General features: G+C 40.1%; 2 pseudogenes; both read left to right on the top strand.

Annotated features, from left to right (window-relative positions):
• The first annotated feature begins 2341 nt into the window (after window positions 1-2341).
• LOC120734334 lies at window positions 2342-11568 on the top strand (annotated as a pseudogene).
• A 1013-nt stretch (window positions 11569-12581) lies between these two features.
• On the top strand, window positions 12582-14193 carry LOC120734333 (annotated as a pseudogene).
• Window positions 14194-14760: the final 567 nt, after the last annotated feature.

The following is a 14760-nucleotide window of genomic DNA, read 5'->3' as shown; positions in this document are numbered from 1 at the left end:
ATTTAATCTCAAAAAGCTCCTAAAACAGTCAGTGATCACTGTTGACCTCCCTCGGCTTTTATTACCGCTAATCATTTATTTAAGCTCAATTTTTAAAACCTTAGGATGTAACTACAGCCCAGCCCATGCAGCAATACATGAATGACTAACCTTGTATTGTGGATGGATTATCTCAGTTGTTCTCCTGGCTGAAGTTTGGTCCTTTTACAGCATCCTGCCATGCGATTACATTTGTTCCTGACCACCGAGAACACTCACGTAAACTTTTATCTAGTGGAAAAAAAGTTAGCTTGTTTATATTATGCTAACATAGCTGTGTTGCTAGCGGTCACGTAGCACATCATTATATACCAGCTAGCCAAACTTCAGTAACCCTACAAACGTCACTGCTGTTTAGCTTTCTGTCTTCATTTATGTTGGAAGTGATAGCAGAGCTGTACGTTTTCATTTGTTTCCAAAACCCTGCAGTCAGGACATGCTATATTGTATTTAGATAGAAGCTAGCGAGTTAACTTCCTGCTAACTTCTAACTCCGTTAAATGTCATAAATTCCATTTTCACGGATGCCTGGATGTTAAACTCAATTGTTACACCTGGTAGAGCAGAACGCTGATCATTTTATTAAAGATGAAAGACTTTAGACAGTTTTTCAACTCTCAGTAATGCCATAGTGATGTGTGATATATGGACCTGCAGCGGAGTTTAGGCCCAGACACGGCTAGTGACGTCAGACTGAACAACGAGACGACTAAGCTCCAGTTACAGCAGTGCAAGTAAACAAACAATATATATAAGAAGAGTAAGAAAATAAATATACACTTTAGGACTAGGGATAAAGGAATCAACAATTTAAAATTTACAGTTTGATGATTTAAAGTCTCACACACAACCGAAAGGGGAGGAGGGGGCGGCTGCTTCCAAATAGAGCGCATTTCATTCATAATGATGTAAATCCAAGCCCATTATGTATTCATGATTTGAATCCTGGGTTGTGTGAAATCTCAGAAATGCACCCTAGACAAAGTGAATCTGTGAACTAAGGTGTAGGTGTGTTAGATCATGTTGTGGTGATCCTTGGGTTGAGGGATGGGTGTTCATACTGCAGTGCAAAATTAAAACCAATGGAAGATGGACAAGAAAAGTTCAAAGCCATCAGGTCCTCAGTTTAGAAAAAAGAGAAAAGAAGAGGAGGAGAAACGAGCAAAAGATACAAGTAAGCAGATGTGTCATTGGATAATGGCAGGTCATCCTGAAACAATCAGAATCAGAATACTTTATTAATCCCTAAGGAAATTATGTGCATTACAGTTGCTCCAAGAAGAAATGGTAAAAATAGTAACAGTAACGGACTAAACTCCAAACAATACACTATGTTACAGATTTTAATATTAATTAGTCATTGTCAATTGTTGATTTGTTCTGTTCTCATTGTATGACGAATTATGATGGCTGTTTGGTAGCCGTTTGCATACTATGCATACTCTCTCTCTCTCTTCATATGCGTGTGTGTGTGTACAACAGCTTTATGTTAATGTACAATCCTTAATATGTTTGTGTGGTTTCCATGGTTTTTGCATCTTCTTTAAGTGCGCGTCATTCCATCTCGGAATTCGACAAGACTGGTAAGCTCTCAACTTGCTCTCCGTCTGATATGATCAGGGTTTTTTGTGTGTTTTCTTGAGGTTTTGCGACGCTGCGTGTTAAAGGCCTAGCAGCCGTCATTTAGCCAATGTGAGCCACTCTGTAAGAGCAGGTGGGAGGGAACAGCTGTTGTAAACGTGCTTCCGACTTGGAAATTTCCTCGGTTGAGTGGGTTATCTGGCATTTCCCCTCTTGAGTTTTCTAAACACTAATTTTTGTCGATATTTTAAGTTTGTTAGTTGGACAGAGTTAAATTAGATGTCGAAAGTTACTCTTGTCTCCTGGTGTTTGTTATTTAAAAGGAATCTGACAAGATGATTCAAATAAAAACAAACGGTCAAAAACTAATATTTGGCCCTCACTTATGCTAGTCTGTTTTTGAATGTAAACAAATCATCCAATCTAACACAATTTCTGATACTTGTTTGCTGAAAGTTTAGGCGATGGTATGAGGGCAGTGTTTAATATAGCGTTATTTAACTATAAGCTATAAGAGACTTAGAGCTTTTTATTGTCATTGTGCAGTTTCTTGCACAGCGAAATTGGGTATAATCTATTAATGTGGCTTTTGTATTTAGTTGTTGTTGTCCAAACTCACTGTACTGCTACCTAACCAGTGTAGGATTGATGTAGTATTTAAGTTTTCTTTCCCTTTCCCTTTTTCCAAAATAACAATGAGTTGTTGTTTTTTTGTTTTGTTTTGTTTTGAGTTCATAAACGTATGTGTCTATGTTCCCAATGCAGCTATGAACAATGACCATAGTTGACAGATCTTCAGAAAAGTCTGACCACGAGTCAGCCGGACTCGGACCTGGAGCTGCTGTGTACAACAGTACACCCTCCTCTGTGGACCGGCCCAAGGACCAAGGTCAGAGCAAAGCCTGGCTTTTTTTCAAAATGTCTTTTTAAGCTGTTTGAAGATTTTTATTGTCAGACAGAATAGTTTTCCAACCTGTTTTAGCAAATATGGAACCACACTTTTTAGCCATTATTTACCCATATTTGTCAGAATTGGTTTTAGTAACATACAGCTAATCTTTTTGCTTCTGCTTTCACACAAGTTTGACAACTGCTTTTGTGGGTGTTGTGTTGCTGCTTCCCTTCTCCGTTCATTCATCCAGTTATGTAATGCATCCAGCTTTGCATGATCAGTCACTTCAGCTCGTGATGCAATTGCTGTTTTTATATAAAGACCGGCAGCCCAACTTGTTTAGCAGAAACAAAGGAGAAGGCAAATTGTCGTATCTTTCTTCCTGAGCCTGTTTAGGAGTTTTTCACAGTGGCCAGAATCACATTATATAACTGTTAATAGTTGTAGCTATTACTGTGATGTCCTGACATGACTTTGCCATGTGCCATTGTGTGGTTGTATAAGTAAGGTAGCATTAAATTATGTCCTTTTTAAAATGTATTGAAACAGATTTTTAGTAATAATTGTGGCTCTGTGTGTCAGTGATGAGCAGTGGCGATGGAATTGACTTGCCCCAGAAGGTGCTGTTCTCACCAGATCGGCTCAGCCTAAAGTGGGCCCAGGTTCACCTCATTGGTGCAGGCCTCCAGAACATGGGGAACACCTGCTTCCTCAACTCAGCCCTGCAGTGTCTCAGCTACACCCCTCCTTTAGCAAACTACATGCTGACGCGGGAGCACTCCAAAACATGTACGTTTATTTCACCAACAGTGGTGTTACGCAGTCCTGCGCTGATTCTCACATTGTATCACTCCTTACTCACTCAGTATTTTGTGTCTGTCTCTGCTGCAGGTCATGAGCCAGGGTTCTGTATGATGTGTACCATGCAAAACCACATCATTCAGGTTTTTGCCAACTCTGGGAATGTCATTAAGCCCATTGGTGTACTCAATGAGCTTGGGTGTAAGTGGATGACTGTTGATGCTGTGCTCTGTGCAAAGTCTTTACTTATATTTTAATGATAGGAGGCGCTGTGTGACTGTTTACCTTTTGTAATTTTGGAGGGAAATAATCTGGAGGGATTTTGAATTCTGTTTTTAAATAAGTGTAAACTTGCATTTACAATAATTCACCTCCTGCTTTGTTTTTTGGTTCTGTTTTTCCTCGTTCCCCTCACACAGGGATTGCAAACCACTTCCGCTATGGAAGCCAGGAAGATGCTCATGAATTCCTGCGGTGCACAGTGGATGCTATGCAAAGGTCCTGCTTACCTGGAACCAAGTGAGTGTCATTTTACATTGCATGCATTCTAAACAAGTTAAACACACAAAAATATTTTTACTTGGGCTTGACAGTGTTTGCACTTTATTATGTAGTAAGATCCATAATTAGCTACGTACAGGTAATACCGTGACAGTAGGAGAATATGAAATAAATCCTTTATCCTGTTTTTCAGGAAGTGCAGTTTATACTAGTTCCTTTTAACTATTAATGCTTCAATTGCTGAGAGTATTTTTCCGAAATGCAGATTCCTCAGTCTCTTGCCTGACTGACACCTCAGTTTACATACTAGGCAAGCCACTTGATATAATACCTCATTATTTTATCAAGTTTTTTAATGAACTTGATTGCTCCAACACAGAAAGTATTCTTACACTGGGTGTGGTAGCTTGCTTTGGTAACAGGGCTTGAAAAGATCAGAAGCGGCTTAAACGTGTAGTAAAACAGGTGTCTGGGATTATGGGAGAGAGCTGCCAGACTTAGTGTCTAGTATAGATTTCTTCTGAGGCAACAGGGTAAGCAGTGTGAGCAGGAGCACTCAATCCCTCAGGTCATCTCTTATTCACCCTAATGGCATTAGTGCTATTATTGCAGCAGCAAAATTCAGAAAATCCAGGTTTTTCTATGTGTTACTATAGAGCTTCGAAGTCTATGTGCACATTTAACCAAAACTACACGTTTAACAGATGCACTGGGCTGAGTGTTGTGCTTCTTGTTAGACTCCTAAAAATAATTTATTAATTCATTTATTTTTTTAAGAACCTAAAGTGTCAATTCTCATCAAATCAATTCTTCCCGTGTAGCAGCAGAGGGCCTCTTAAGTAATTAATCGTGCTCCAATTCCTCCTATTGTCTTTTCTGCTACTTGAATACTGTAAAGTGATCGTCTGGTTCCAAAATGCTAAAAAATAAATGGTCAGTCAGTTAATTGTTGCACTGTCCTTATTAGTTAACTTTTGTGCTTTATCTTTTTATTATAGATTGGACAGGCAAACGCAGGCAACCTCTTTCATCCATCAAGTGTTTGGCGGGTACCTAAGATCCAGAGGTAAGTCACTGTTTTTTAAGGTTTGATTTATTTTTCTTTTATTTGTCTTTTTATGTCTTACAGCTTGTGTGATACTCATAGCACTGATTTCTGTTTCAGTTAAATGTTTAAACTGCAAAGCTGTCTCAGATACATTTGACCCTTTTCTGTATATCACTCTGGAAATTAAGGTAATTGGACAACATTCAAAGTGACGTTGCTACTATGTATTCTCTGCATTATGGAGTGTGAGGTTTTTCCTCTCTCTCTCTGTTCATATAGACTGCTCCAAATGTCTCCAAAGCTCTGGAGCAGTTTGTCAAGCCAGAACAGCTGGGTGGCGAAAATGCTTACAAATGCACCAAGTAAGTCAAAGAGATGCCAAACCATGATGAGTTTTAGTGTTTAGGTGTGATTTTTGTCAACAAGCTGAATGTTTGTTTCCTTCAGGTGCAACAAAATGGTAACGGCCTCAAAAAGATTCACAATCCATCGCAGCGCCAATGTGCTCACCATCTCACTCAAACGCTTTGCAGACTTCAGTGGAGGCAAAATCACAAAGGTAAATGGCCAATAGTGTCTGCTTAAGTCATAAAGATACATGACAGATGCTTTGTTTTATTATAAAAACAGGATATTTGCATGTAATGTTTGAATTTTTTTGTTTGGTGGTCATCAGGATGTGAAGTATTTGGAGCATCTGGATCTGCGGCCCTTCATGTCTCAGTCCCACGGGGAGCCCCAGCTCTACAGGCTGTATGCTGTGCTGGTTCACTCTGGATTGAGTTGTCATGCTGGACACTATTTCTGCTATATTAAGGTACTGGCTGTGCCCGAATCTGTTTGAATGCTGCTGTTGCGTAGTACAAACAAACACACACCATAAACAACACATTTCAGCAGAAAACTGAATGTAAACAGAGAAAAATACTTTGTATGCATTGAAAGAAAGAAAAAAAAGACCCCTATATAACCATAAGATTCTTCTTTTTAGCTCAAATTCAATTCAGAAACTGAATCTGCTGTGTCACATCTCTCTCATTCTGTCTCACAGGCCAGCAATGAGCAGTGGTTTCAGATGAATGACTCGTCCGTGTCAGTCAGTGACATTAGCACTGTTCTCAACCAGCAGGCCTATGTCCTCTTCTACATCAAGTGAGTAAACATCGGTATTTTTAAACATTCTAGGCTTATTCCTTCAGTAGAACTTTTCCCATCATTATTTAATAATGTAGACATGTTTATTCCCACTTTTCTTGTAGAAAATGTATTATTATAACCTAATGTTATAATGTTGATGCTTTGTCATGGTTAATATTCTTTTTTCCATGTCATCAGGTGCACAGATGTGGGAAAAACTGGGGACTACAGCCACTTGAACCATAACGCTGGCATATCTGGTCAGTCATCTCCCCAGCCGGTGGTGATCCCACGCACCATCGCCACCATGCATCACAACAGTGTTGGCTTCATAGGTCCCCAGCTGCCACCACACATGAACAAGGTACTTCCTCACCTGAGGGTACTGATAATGTTGTTTGTTTTTGTTAAACCCAGTGTTTCATGCACAATACATTTGTACCTTTCAATTGTGTCTGTTTGAAAAGAATGAAATGATATCATATATTCCTTATTGGCCTACATTTGTACAAAATTCCAAATGATATACACAAAGTCATAGAAATCACCACTCCAATTGGTCATCATGATTTTAATATTCTCTTTTTCCATAACAATGAAATACGCCTTGGACAAATATGACACGTCAATATTTCATTAGTGTTGTCACATCACATCCTGTAAGCATCGTCTGTCTGTGTCCTTTCTCTGGAAATTAATATTTCCAGCCAATATAGGCAATCCATCAACATGGCTGGAGAGTTGGTAGTTATATACAGTCTGTATAAGTGTGGTTAATCCAATGAAGATTTGTAAGGAGATGGCAGTTACTGTGAATTTACAGCAGTTACACAGTGATTAGTAATAAACAGAGCCAGTGAGAGTGAGTGGATATAAGAAAGTCAGTGACTCAGGTGTGTCGATTGGTTCTGTTTGTGAGACTGGAGGAGACGTAGAAATCTTTTGTTTTAAATCTTAGTTAGGAAGATTCTTGTTTGAAAACAAGCACTTTTTGTGAGAAATACAAGAAGTACATCTGCAGAAAGCACACAGTTACATTCTGTCCATCATGTGGACAAAATCGAAAATGTTGAGCATTGAAAAACTGAGAACGTTGGGCAAGTTCAAAATACGTGTTTGTAAGAACGAAAAACCAAATTGTTCCTAAAATAGTTATGGAAAGTCTAACTGTTGTATGTCTGTGTTCTACATGTTTATCTAATGGAAAATAAAGCTGCTATTGTTTTATTGCAGTTTCTTGACAATTCTGAGTGGATTTACACAGTACGGGTCAAAATGACCCGCAACAAAACCAATGTCACTTTTTTGTTTTTCAACATAATACAAGGGTTAATTTCCAAAACTTCCATATGATCTTCAATTTGTAGCAGATCCACTATCACACAGCAGCTGGAGCAGTTTCAAATGGAGGTCAGTCCACTGCTGCCACCTGTGGCCAAGTACCAAGCCTACCATAGCCTACTACTAGATTAACTTGTGACACATCTACACCTGCTGCTATGATCACATTGAGTAGAGGCTGAGTGGCTGCACTTACCCCTGGTACATCCAAATCTACCCACAAACATGTTGAAAGATGCAATGCCAGCAATGTGGATTGTCAACACTGAAAACAATCAGTAAGCAAAGACAACAGGGATCACTTTTTTCTGTTTATTTAGCACCCACAACATTTGTAGTCGCCTTCTGCACAGAAGAAGTCCACACACACTGTGTGGTACCACTTTCCACAGAAGGTGCATTCAATCTACAAGAATGAATGAGATTGTCAGGGTCATTTATTACTAATCACTGTGTAACTGCTGTACATTCACAGTAACTGCCATCTCCTTACAAATGTTTATTAGATTAACCACACTTATACAGACTGTATATAACAACCAACTCTAAAATGTTTGTTCGCAGAGAAAAGACACAGACAGACTACGCTAACGACATGTGATGTTACAACACTAGTGAAATATTAGTGTCATTTCATTCATTTCAAAGGTTTATTTGCATGACGCACAAACAGACACAATTGAAAGGTACAAATGTATTGTGCATGAAACGAATTCAAACGTGGTGCAGATGTGTGTCACAAGTTGATCTGGCCAGAGGTGGCACTGGTTGACTCGAGTCCATGTTAGTGCACAAAGTAAACTGCTCGCTTTAGTTGTGAAGCAAAAACGCTGAATTCGGAGAAACAAACCGTGCGAGGGGAACGATAACGACGACAAGAGTCTCCCGATCGTTTACTCTTGCTGTCCTGTGAACAACATCGACGTGGTGTTAATTGTTTGCTGTTTTCGCGATCGCGTCGTGCATGAGGATATCACCAGGTAAACTCGCCACATTTTTAAACATTTTGTTGTTCAACAGCATCAAGACTGATGGAGTGTGTTTGAGATAACCTCACAAGTGTCACAGATGACACATTTGGCGTTTTTTTGCTGGTCTGTAGGTAGCAGCTCCTGAAACGCAAGTCTGCCACACATCTGTTCGACTAACGCCAGTTGATCTAAACGCCAGTTGATCTAAACGCCAGTAGATCTGGAACACCGGCAGCCTCGCCTCTGTCAGTGCGCCCCAGGGCGGCTGTGGCTACAATTTAGCTTGTCATCACCAGTGTGTGTGAATGGGTGGATGACTGAACGTGTAAAGCGCTATACAAATACAGGCCATTTACTTAATGCTGAAATCTAATCTATTGTATTAAATGGGTATGCTTGTAGTTTGGGTAATTTTGTTATGTCAACAAGTTCTGTTTTAAAACTTAATCTCTTCTTAACTGTTCAGATTGCTGAGGTGATTGATGATCGACCTGAGGAAGTGAAACAGATGGAAGTTTTTAGGACAAGCAACAGATGGAAAGTAATTGGAGGTAAATAAGAAGTCACAGAAGTAGGGGGGGGGGGATTTGTGCAATATTAAGTTAAGACTGTTGTTTACTATAGTTTTACTTCCTCTCCTAAAAGTGGATCAAAATGATGACACAGAGGAAGGAAATGGAAAAGAACATCAAAATACAGAGGCTGGCTCATTAAGCAGAGGTCGACATGACTCACCCGAGTTGTCTTCAAAGAGAAGAGGACGGGATTCTCCTGTCAAAAAGACCCGGCATGACTCTCCAGATGTCTCACCTCCGAGGAGACGTCGGCATGACTCTCCAGACATCTCCCCACCAAAGAGAAGTCGGAAGTACTCTCCGGATGTCTCTCCTCACAGGAGAAGACGTCACGACTCTCTTGATGTCTCTCCTCCCAGGAGAAGACGTCATGACTCTCTTGATGTCTCTCCTCCCAGGACTAGACCTCACGACTCTCCAGATGTCTCTCCTCCCAAGAGAAGACGCCATGACTCCCCAGACTTGTCACCACCAAGACAGTGTTCAGGAAAGTCAGAAAAAATGCAAAGTAAAGGTGAGTGATCCATTTAAATTGTAAAGTGGAATCTGGTGTGGCATATGAATAAAAGTGAAAAGCAGAGACCCATTTAACATGAGTTTTGAATGGAAATTTCTTTTAAAGACATACCTTGATCTAATAATAAATCTTTAATTTTTGTTCAAAAGGCATTACAAAATGAAAATTAACAAATTAACTGTGTCTTTGTCAGATTCAGCCTCCAACAAAAGCAAGCTCAGCTCATCCTTGTTAAGTAAAAAACGCTCACCGGATCCTCATCGGTCAGCGGTGGCTAAGAAGGGTCAGAATAGACATGATTCAGACTCGGATCGGTCTCCCCCGAGGAAAAGGCCCCTTAAGGGAAATGCCTCAGACTCCGACCAATCTCCCCCAAGGAGGCCCTCAAAAACTAAACGGGGCTCAGACTCTGACCAGTCTCCACCCAGGGTGCGGCCACCGAGTGGAAGGGACTCGGATGGAGATTTGTCACCACCTCGTAGGCCAGGCCAGTCACAGGTAAGCAGACTGTGTTGGAACAAAGATTAATGTCAAATCTGATTTCACTCAAATGTTATTATATTTTTCATTGGCTTTTTTTTTTATAACCAGGGCCAAAGGATGCTATCTGGTGGAAAGGCAGGCCTGGTTTCTGTGGACGTTTTAAGGAAAGAGCAAGAGGAGAACAGACGCAGAGAAAAACACAATCAGCCACTTGAAGGTTTCATCAACTTTTCTCTCTTAAGATATTTTTACACCCATTGATGGAAGAGCTTCATACAGCTTTGCATCTCATTTCAGCTTATCATCTATATTGTCGTATTTTATTTAGTCCTAAAATTAAATAATGAAGTTTCTACATACTTACCCATTCATCCCCTTTGACCAGATGAATCGTGTAACGCTCAGACGATTTTCAGAGACAAAAGTGGCAAAAGGAGGGATCTGGATTCAGAGAGAGATGAACAGAAAAAGGAAAGCTGGTGAAAAAGCGGCAAGAGACGAGAAATACGCTCAGTGGGGAAAAAGGGTAAATGTGCATGATCATTTCAAATATCACAGTTTATGTGATTATATCCACATAAAAATTATAAAAGTGGTTCAATGGTTTATGTTAAAATGTATGTATAGGTTGCCACAGAGCCAGATGCATCAGCAGAAACTTGAGGACGCGCTGCACGAAGCCCAGAAGCCACTGGCACGTCACCGTGACGATGAGGATCTTGACCGCATGTTGAGAGAACAGGAAAGAGAAGGCGATCCTATGGCTGCAATGCTCAGGCGTAAAAAGGACCGTGGCACAAAAACACAAGGTGTTTAACATTACACATGTTTTATTTTATTTATGACTTTATTTTATTTCACCAGGTCAATCCTTGTAAGAAGCTTTTAAATAGCAGCAGTTTTGTTTTTGCTACTGTTTGTATTTTTATTTATTTGTATGTTTGTTTTGATTTTTTGTAGAGAAACCTCGATATAAAGGCCCTGCTCCACCTCCAAACCGGTTCAATATTCCACCGGGGTACCGCGGGATGGAGTTGACAGGTAGAGTTTGTGCATCGGTGACAGAGGAAAACTGTTGAGGACAGATTTGCAGTTTAATATTGAATGTTTTTAATACACACATCAGTTTGTCATTTTGCACATTAATGGTAAAGAAATTGTGATCATATTTTTCCACGTCTATATTAAATTTGTGCCTAATTGAATGGATTGTCTTTGGCCTTTTAGGTTGTCGTATCATAATTAATAGGGTTATTTTATTTGTGTCTTGCAGGTCAAATGGTTTTGAACAGAAACGCTACCAGAGGATGGCAGATAAAAAGGCTGTGCAGGAAGCGGCCTATAAATGGAGTGTGGAGGATATGTAAAGGCTTCAGAAAATGATGAATCTGGAGCAGAGCTAAAGAGCACACCTGCTCAACCTTTATGTATAATTTTTATGCTGTTTTTTATGTTTTTTATGCTGTTAGAGCAACAAGACTAGATGCAAGTTCTTTTTTAAATAAACTACATAGAAGAATTTGTTTCACCTTTCCAAACCCTTTTGATACTGTACCGTGTGTATCAGATGGAACTGTACAGAAAAATGAAGTGAAGCATGTTCACAATTTTTGTAAGAAGTTATTCACCGTGGAGCAGAAGCTGTTGTGGTTTCAGTGTTTTATTAAAGAATGTTTTTGTAATGCATTGTCCCAAGAGTGTTCAGGCACCTGTAACTTGGATAGCATTTGACATTCAGTCTTTTTAGATAATTTATTAACACTTACCACCCATTTTATTAGGCAACAGTAACTCAAATAACCGCTTGTTACAACCAACATATTTTGGTCCTGGACATAGAAATAGAGACATGTCCCTCATGACTCCAAATGAAACGTAGTGCACAGCAACCAAATGCTGAACGAGAGTGTCCACAGATGACTCGATGGTATGGTTATAGCTGTGAGGGTTTTGTATGTACAAGATAAATGCACATTTGAGAGTTCTGTGGTGTAGCCTAAAAGAACTGGCCTACAGAGATGTGAAAAAAGCGGCATTCAAATAAGTCATTCCTTGCCATATTAATCCGGGAGTGCATACCCTGACAGGATGATGTGACTCTCACAGTGAGGGAATCAGGTGGGCTCTAATATTTTTTAGAAAATGTCTGATTAAGTCTAACATCTGTAAAAGTTTTAAGGCACTTTCAACCATCACTATCAAAAAGAATTATTGGAAGAAAGATTTGTAGAATCAAGAATCGGTGTCCTGGTTGCACATGTTAGACCCAATTGGCTGTAATAACACAACAATTTGCTATGCCTTTGATCTGTCACTATCTATGCTATTGATTATGTGTTGTAATTATATAAAATTATTTTTTTTTTTTAAGTGGTAGTATGGTGCAATGAATAAAAAGTTTTGTTTATAAACTTTTTATTTTTATAAAAAGTATTATTTATTATTATTAATAATAATAAACCTTACTTCATATTTGCAAATTTGTCGACTGATGCTATAATTAATCTGCGTTATCTATTTTTAATTTAAGTTTTAAGTTGGTCTAAGTATCTTAGCACTGCGGAACTCTAGTATCCTTAGTCGGGGGAGTAGGGGGACTTTAAAATGTGACACACTGGACCCCGTTTCATTACGGAATGTTTGTTTTGATGCACTTGGAAGAGTGAAAACATTCAGCGGTACTGGTATGGTTTCACGGGTAATTAGCGACTAATGCAGAAAATATTGGCCTGAAAACTGTTTGTAAAGCCCGTCAGTCTCCTGTGCCATCGTTCTAGTTTAAAATGGCTGACTGGAGTCCGATAGCGAAGGTGTACGACCCGCTGAAAGCTGGTAGCATCGACGGCACGGACGTGGAACCCCATGATCGAGCGGTCTGGAGGGCCATGGGTGCCCGTACAAGCCCAACAAAGGCGTCGTTGGAGACCCACTGCTCACGCTTTTGTGTCCCGCTTGAACCCACAGACAACCGAAGATAAACTACACAAAGTGTTCTCTAAGTACGGAGACATCCAGCGGCTCCGGCTGGTCCGGGACATCGTCACGGGTTTCTCCAAAGGATATGCCTTCATTGAGTACAAAGGGAGCGGTCTGTGGTCCGGGCCCGCCGGGACGCCAACAAGCTGGTGGTCGACCAGCATGAAGTGTTCGTGGATTTTGAGCAAGAGAGGACTCTTAAAGGATGGGTGCCGCGGCGGCTCGGCGGCGGGCTTGGAGGGAAAAAGGAATCCGGACAGCTGCGGTTCGGCGGCAGGGACAGGCCTTTCCGTAAACCCATCAATCTCGGGGTAGACCCGGTGCAGGAACGAGGAGGCGGTGGTGGTGGAGGGAGGGAGTGGGATAGACCAAGCGGGAGAGCCAGAGAGGATCGGGACCGACACAGAACAGCAGAGTGGGGCAACAGAGGAAGGAGAGATGACCGGGACAGAGGCCGAGAGTGGGATGACCGCAGGCACGGAGACAGGAGCAGGCACCGGGACCGGAGATGAAGCATGTGGCTGCACTTCAGCGGTACTGCAAGACTGACGGATGGTTCAAAGCACAGCTGAAGGCTTTCAAAGGAGGACAGTGAATGAGTGTGTGACTTGGATAACTGTTTGTGTGAAAGGTTACTTTTTTGTATGCTGATATTCTTCAGATTGTACTGTATGGTAATCAGGACTCTGCCTGTGGCTGTCATATTCAGTTCTTCTCAGGGAAGTCTCAGGAATGACAAAGTAGGGTTGTTGTGTTTTGTTGTGTTGTTGTTGTTTTTTTTACAACTCTTTATTCTAGCGAAAAAATTACAATACGGGTGGTGTCCAGCCAAATGAGGCTTACATCCCGGATGTCAAACATGAGCGCCAGGAGCCAGAATCACTGCTTAAGAGTCCAATTGGATTGCTTTGGGAAATCGGAACTGTATTTTATACAGTTATCATAAATATTATTACCCCACATATACAATTCAAATTTCATTTCTTGCAATTTAAGTCCCATCAGACTTTTTTCCCATTTACTACAGAATGTTGTTTATCATGTAGATAAACTGAGACAAACAAAACTGCATTTCTTTTTCTGATATTAAGATATTCCAGGGATTAAATGTGTAGTTAAACTTCTTTTCACTGACAGAAAGGGAAGTTTCGCTGGTCCGGAACACTCAAGGTCAAAGGCTATATGTGACTCACAATGTAAAATGAGTTTGCAGTTTTGTTTTGTTTTTAAAAAAAGCATAAGTTTAAGAGCACATTGTCAGCCCCATTTCTTTTTAAAAAGTTGTAAATCAGATTATATCATAAACAATAAAATTCGTCATTGTTTTGAAATCTAAGGTGTTAATGTTTGTCAAAGTGTTGCAACACGTTTAAGATTTCCCAAGTTGGGTAGTTTTCCAGTGTAGCCTCATGTGACCCCTGTTTTCAGAGTTGATAAGGATGTTTGTGCAAGATTTATACTTGAGGGAAGAAAACTCAGTATTCAAACACATTTACTCCTTTTTCCATATACATGCAACTCAGGAATTTGAATCAAACGCTTACTCAGCTCTTACTCAGCCATCTGATCCTCGGTCCTGCCCAGTGAGGTCAATCAGCTTTCGGTTATGGGTCACTGGGTGGATTCTTAAACTGTGCACAAGTATTTCTGAAGTCACCAATATGAAAGATGATGGGAAATGGATCTCTTATTTCATTAAAAGGTAATTCTCTAATGTACCAGAAAAAAACAAGAGGTAGAACTGACTTTTATTTCCAAGTATGTTCTGAGTAGTAAGCTGTCAATTATAGTGTTATTTATACGAAGAGACAATGAAGTTAGTGCAAACACATATACGTCAAACACACTGAAAACTGAGGCTTTTTTCCACTGGTTTGTGTTTATTACTGTATGATTAT

The sequence above is a fragment of the Simochromis diagramma genome, unplaced genomic scaffold (assembly GCF_900408965.1).
Source record: "Simochromis diagramma unplaced genomic scaffold, fSimDia1.1 OVJJ01000216.1, whole genome shotgun sequence".
Taxonomy (NCBI): domain Eukaryota; kingdom Metazoa; phylum Chordata; class Actinopteri; order Cichliformes; family Cichlidae; genus Simochromis; species Simochromis diagramma.
Note: the sequence above shows the minus strand (reverse complement) of the source record. Positions and strands in the feature narration are given on the sequence as shown.